This window comes from Elephantulus edwardii, unplaced genomic scaffold (genome assembly GCF_000299155.1).
Source record: "Elephantulus edwardii isolate Elephantulus edwardi_28Jun2011 unplaced genomic scaffold, EleEdw1.0 scaffold00204, whole genome shotgun sequence".
NCBI lineage: Eukaryota > Metazoa > Chordata > Mammalia > Macroscelidea > Macroscelididae > Elephantulus > Elephantulus edwardii.
This window is the reverse complement of record NW_006399954.1, coordinates 3,257,313-3,264,130: the sequence shown is the minus strand read 5'-3', so window position 1 is coordinate 3,264,130 and position 6,818 is coordinate 3,257,313.

Sequence of the window (6,818 nt, the reverse complement as noted above, 5' to 3'; positions counted from 1 at the left end):
ATATATATATAAATTGTTGCAGTTTAAATTGCATATGAGTATTTAATGTTCTGTTCCACAATCAGCCTCCACACTTGTTTAGACAGCTGATAATGAGTTCTGTATTGTCTTTTTCTATAGATAAAACCAATTTGATACTTGTATATTTCTTTAGGTAAGATCCATGTATATAATTGTCATTTATGTTATTCTTGTTTTCTGTAAAAAGGCATGAACAATGAATAAATTATTGATTGAAAAAAATAATTTTCAAAGCAAAAAGGAAAAGGAAAGAAAAGTCCTGGACAACTGTATAACTGTGTAACTTTTGGTCTTCCTCCAGGTTCATAGGGCTTCCAGAGGCAAGCTATGAAAATCAACATTCAAACAAATACGAAAACTTAGAGGAAATGCACAAATACTTAGAAATTCACAACCTACCTAAACTGATGCCAACCAAAATTGAACACATGAACAGACCCATTATAAAAGTAGAAATTGAAAAGGTAATAAAACAACTTCCAGCCAAAAGTAGTTCTGGACCAGATGGTTTTACAAGTGAATTTAATCAAACATTCAGAGAAGAACTGTCACCAATTCTACATAAAACTATTTCAGAAAACAGAAAAAGATGGAATTCTTCCAGATTCATTCTATGAAACAAACATATCCTTGATACCAAAGCCAGGTAAAGACCAAAAGAGAAGACTGTAGGCCAATACCTCTCATGAACATTGATGCAAAAACCTTGGTCAATAAAATCTAATAGTACATGAAAAAAAAATCAACCCAATAAACTCACCATGACCAAGCTCATGTAACAGGCATGCAAGGATAGTTCAACATAAGAAAAACAATCAATGCAGTTTATCACATTAACAAAGCAAAGACAAGAACAAAATGATCCTGTCAATTGATGTAGAAAAGGCCTTTGACAGAATTCAACACCCTTTCTTGATTAAAACATTTAATAAAATACGATTAGTGGGGAAATTCTTCAGCATAGTAAAAGGTATATCCACAAAATTGAGAGCCAACATTGTTCTCAATGAGAGAGATTAAAGGCATTCCCCTTGAGAATAGAACTAGGCAAGGATGTCTACTATAACCTCTTATTCGATATTGTATGGGAAATCTTAGTGATAGCAATAAGATAAGAAAAGGAAATAAGAGGTATCCAAATTGACAAAGAGGAGGTAAAATTATCTCTAAATGTAGATAATATAATAGTATACTTAGAAAACCCTAAAGATTCAGCAAGAAAACTACTGAACATAGTTGACAATTTCAACAAAGTGGCAGGATACAAGATCAGCATACAAAAATCAATTGGATTTCTCTACAGTGACTAAGAAAATCCGCAGCCGAAGCTAAGAAAAACAATACCCTTCACAATAGCTAATGAAAGATCAAATACTTGGGAATAAATCTAACCAGATCACAAAGGATCTATTCAAAGAAAATTACAAAACATTACTATAAGAAATAGAAAGAGACCTGGAAAAATGGAAGAATATCCCTTGCTCATGGATAGGAAGACTCAATATTGTGTCAGTGGCAATACTACCAAAAGCAATTACATGTTCAATGTAATCCCAATACAAATCCCTATTCCATTCTTCAACGAGATGGAAAAAGCAATCTCCAGTTTCATTTGTAATGGAAAGAGACCCCCAAATAAGCAAAGCACTCCTTAAAAATAGAAGTAAGGTAGGAGATATCTCACTCACTGATTTCAAATCCTACTACACTGCTGTGGTGGTTAAGACAGCATGGTACAATGACAGACACATAGATCAATAGAATAGAATTGAGAATCCAGAAATCAGCCCATCTACCTATGGTCAACTGATTTTTGACAAGGAGATGAAATCAGTTAAGTGGGAAAAAGATAGCCTTTTTAACAAATGGTGTTGGCAAAATTGGAAAACTATCTGTAGAAAACTCAAGCAAGAGAACCTCACTATATACACAAAAACCAATTCAAAGTGTATCAAGGACCTACGACAAAAACCAAGGACTCTAAACTTCATTAAAGAAAATCTTGGAAGAACTCTACAAGTCCTTATCCACAACATAAACACTCTTCCAAGCATACTGAAAACTCTACAACCAAGAGAAGATAAAATGGATGAATGAGACCTTCTAAAAATCAAATCCTTATGCACTTTGAAAACCTTCTCCAACCAGGCAAAAAGGGAAGCCACAGACTGGGAAAAAATATTTGGTAATGACATGTCAGATAAGGGACTTTTGCTGTTGTTGTTGTTGTTACATGCCATCTAGTCACCTGCGGCTAATAGCGACCCTATGTACAAGAGTCCTTAATGCCGTTCTATCCTGTGCCAACCTTGCTGTCTCAAATACACTCATTCCCACCACCCCACTCACAGAATCGATCCATCTTATTGAGGGTCTTCCTCTTCTGTGCCATCCCTCCACTCTGGAACTTATAAAATACTCCAGCACTACAACAAAATAAAGGTAAACCATCCAATTGAAAAGTGGGCACCAGATAGGAATAGACACTTCACCAAAGAAGACATTAAGATGGAGAACAAACACATGCAGAAATGCTCAAAATCCCTAGTTCTAAAAGAGATGCAAATCAAAACAACTATGTGATATCATCTCACCCCATTAAGAATCCAAAATTCAATAAAACAGCAAATTACAAATGCTGGTAAGGTTGTGGAGAAACGGAAACCTTTATTCACTGCTGGTGGGAGTGTAAAATGGTGCAGCCACTATGCAAGGCAGTATGGTGCTTTCTCAAAAATTTACAAATAGAAATACCTTTTGATCCAGCCATTCCACATCTGCGAATATACCCTAAAGAAACCATAACAGCCACCCAAGCAGATATTTGCACACCTATGTTTATTGTCGCATGTGCCCATCAACAAACTAATGGATTGAGAAGCTTTGGCATATTCAATGGAATACTATGCTGCACTGAAAAACATGGAACTCGTGAATTATTACAAAAAAGGGGTGACCCTGGAAAACATTATGCTGAGTCAAGTATCTCTGTCATAGACGGATAAATGCTGCATTATGTCACTGTTATAAAGCAGGACTGACATCAGGATTGCGGCGAGACTGAGAAAAGAAGGGATAAATAATGTGTACTCCATTGAAACAGATGAGGGAGAGAACTGTTTAAAAGGAATATTGTATGAGTATGCATTATTGTCATGAGAGGAGTCCAGAATGGAGGCTGCATAGTGGAGTGGACTTGGGGGCTGGAGGAGGGATTATATAACAATGAAAGAATTTTTTTTTTACTTTTTAAAGTGAAGAGTGAACTGGGGGGGAGGAGTGGGTGGGGAGAAAAGTGCAACAATGAATGAATGGAAATTCAAAATCTCTGTAAACTTTCATTATAATTATAAAAAAATAGAATATCAAAACAAAAACAAATATAGAACTCATACAGTCAGTTATCCAGGTGATTGTCCTCCAGATTTCTTGGCCCAACTGGGTGAGCACATCTAGGACAGTGTCTGTTGAAATATGTCAATTAGTATGCCATCAATTCCTGGGGTATTGTTGTTGTTTTTTTTTCTAATTCTTTCAGAGCAGGTTGAACTTCTTTCTTCATCACCACCTACTCTTGTTTACATGTCATTTCATGAAGTTCTTCTGTGTCCACCAATTCCTTTGGGTACAATGACTCTGTATACTCTTTTCCATCTTCTTCTAATGCTTCTTAGATCTTTAATATTCTTTCCAAAGCACCCTTAAGCATTACCACTTGAAGTTTGAATTTATTCTTAAGTTCCTTCAGTTTCAAATATGCTGAGCACATTCGGTCCTTTTGATTTTCTGACTCCAGCTCCTTGCACATTTCGTTGTAACACTTACTTTGTCTTCCCATGCTGCCCTCTGGAATCTTCTGTTCAACTGCTTAGTATCTTGATTTCTTCCCTTTGCCGTGGTCTTCTGGTGCTCCAGTGCAATATTTAGGGCTTCTTCTGACATCCATCTTGGTCTTTTCTTCCTCTCTGTCTTTGTAATGACCTTTAGCTTTCTTCCTGGGAAATATTTTTAGATCCTCCCTCAGCTCATCTAGTCGTCACTCATTAATGTCCAAGGCCTCAAAACTTTCTGAGATGATTTTGAAATTCAGGTGGGATAGACTGAAGGTCAATTTTGATTCCTGTGGACTTGCTTTTATTTTCCTCAGTTTCAGCTTGAACTTGCATATAAGTAGTTGGTTTTCACAGCTGATATTGAGCTTCTCCAGTGATTCTTTGGACTGATGTAATCACTCTGATTCCTATGCATACCATCGGATGAAATCCATATGTGTAGCCTGCATTTATGTTTCTTAAAAATGTATTTGCAATTAATTGAATGTGCAAAATCCAATCATTCTATCTCCAGCTTCATTTCTGTCACCAAGTCTATGTTTTCCAACTACTGATCCTTCTTCTGTATTCCCAACTTTTGCATTCCAGTCACCCATTAACATTAATGCATCTTGATTGCATGTTCGATCAATCTCTGACTGCAAAGGTTGGTAGAAATCTTGTATTTCTTCCTCTTTGGCTCTGGTTATTGGTGCATATATATGAATGATAGTGGCATTCACTGGACTTTCTTGTATGCATATGTATATTATTCTGTCATTCATGACATTATATTTTAAGATGGATCTAGAAATGACTTTTTTAACTATAAAATTAACCCTATTTTTCTTCACCTTTTCTTCTCCATCATAAGAGATCATATGATTCTCTGATTTAAAATGTCCCATGCCAGTCTATCTCATGTCACCAATACCTAGTATGTCAATATTTATGCATTTCATTTCCTTCCTAACAATATCCAATTTTCATACATTCATGGCTATTACATTCCATGTGTCAATCACTAGTGTCTGCTCACAACTATTCCTCCTCCTATGTGTTTCCATACTTGAGGGTTCAGCCTCACTTACCTTATCTGCTAGTCTAAGTGTGCTCTGTTGTATAGAGGGTTTTCAAAGACCTGTTATTTTGGAAGTGGATGGCAAATCCTTCTTCTTAGTCTGTCTTAATTTGATTGCTCAGATTTAGGACATTATCTGAGAGACAAGAATTTTATACAGAAGAGCAGACTGAAGATATTTTCTAGTAACAGAAAAAAACCCCACAGATTCCACCCTTACCAAGTGGGTTTTGAGCTACCCCTTTCCCTGCTCTACCAGCATTTACATCTTCTCACCCCTACTCCATTCAACATTAATCTCCCCTATCAAACTGAAGCTGAGGAAAATTAAACCGAATCCACAGGAGCCAAAAGATGACTTTAATTTCATCCCACCTGAATTTCAGAATCATCTCAGGAACAGCTTTGAGGCATTGAACAATAATGAGCGAAGACCAGATGAGTTGTGGGAGGATGTTAAATGTATCATCCAGGAAGAGTGCAGGCGGTCATTACAAAGACAGAAGAGGAAGAAAAGACCAAAATGGATGTCAGAAGAAACTCTGAAGATTGCACTGGAACATAGAGAAGCCAAAGCACAAGGAAGAATCCAAGACACTAAAGAGCTGAACAGAAGACGCCAAAAGTCAGCACGGAATGACAAAGCAAAATATTACAATGAAATGTGCGAGGAGCTAGAGTCAGAAAACCAAAAGGGCCGAACTTGTTCAGCATTCCTTAAGGTCAAGGAACTGAAGAACAAATTCAAACCTCGAGTTGCTATAATCAAGGATGCTTTAGGCAGAATATTAGATGATCCAGGAGGTATCAAAAGAAGATGGAAGGAATATACTGAGTCATTGTATCGTAAGGAATTGGCAGATACAGAAGAATTTAACGAAATAGCATTTGAGCCAGAGCCTATGGTGATGAAGGCAGAAGTTCAAGCTGCTTTGAAGGAAACAGCAAAAAATAAGGCCCCCGGAATTGATGGTATACTAATTGACATATTTCAGCTAACAGATGCTGCCGTGGATGTACTCACCAAGTTGTGCCAAGAAATCTGGAGAACAACCACTTAGCCAACTGACTGGAAGAAATATATATTTGTTCCCATTCCAAAGAAGGGTTACTCAACTGAGTGTGAAAACTGCAGAACAACAGCATTGATTTCACATGCAAGCAAGATTCTACTGAAGATTATCTAAAAACGACTGGAACAGTACATCAGCAGAGAACTGCCAGAAGTCCAGGATGGGTTTAGAAGGGGTTGTGGTACTAGGGATATTATAGTCAATGTTAGACGGATCTTAGCTGAAAGCAGAGAATACCAGAAGAATGTCTATCTGTGTTTCATTGATCATGCAAAGGCTTTTGACTGCGTGGATCTAACAAAATGTGGCTGACTCTGAGAAGAATGGGAATCCCAGAACATTTAATCATGCTAGTGCGAAACCTATACTTACCCAGAGGCGGTCGTCAGAACAGAGCAGGGTAACACTGCCTGGTTCAAAATTGGGAAGAGTGTATGCCAGGGATGTGTCCTATCTCCATACCTATTCAACCTGTATGCAGAGCAGATTATCCGAGAGGCTGGGCTCCTCATAAGGAAAAGTGTGGCATTAGGATTGGTGGACGAGCTATCAACAATCTGCATTATGCAAATGACACAACCCTGCTCACTGAAACTGAGTAGGACCTCATGCACTTACTTCAGAGGGTCAAGGACTGTAGCCTTCAATATGGACTGGGGCTCAATGTCAAGAAGGCAAAGATTCTCAACACTGGACCAATCAGTAGCATCAGGATGGATAGCGAAGAGATTGAGACTGTTTACAGCTTCAATTTGCTCGTCTCCACAGTCAACACTCTTGGCACCAGCAGCCAGGAAATAAAAAAAAATGTATTGTGATGGGAAAGTCTGC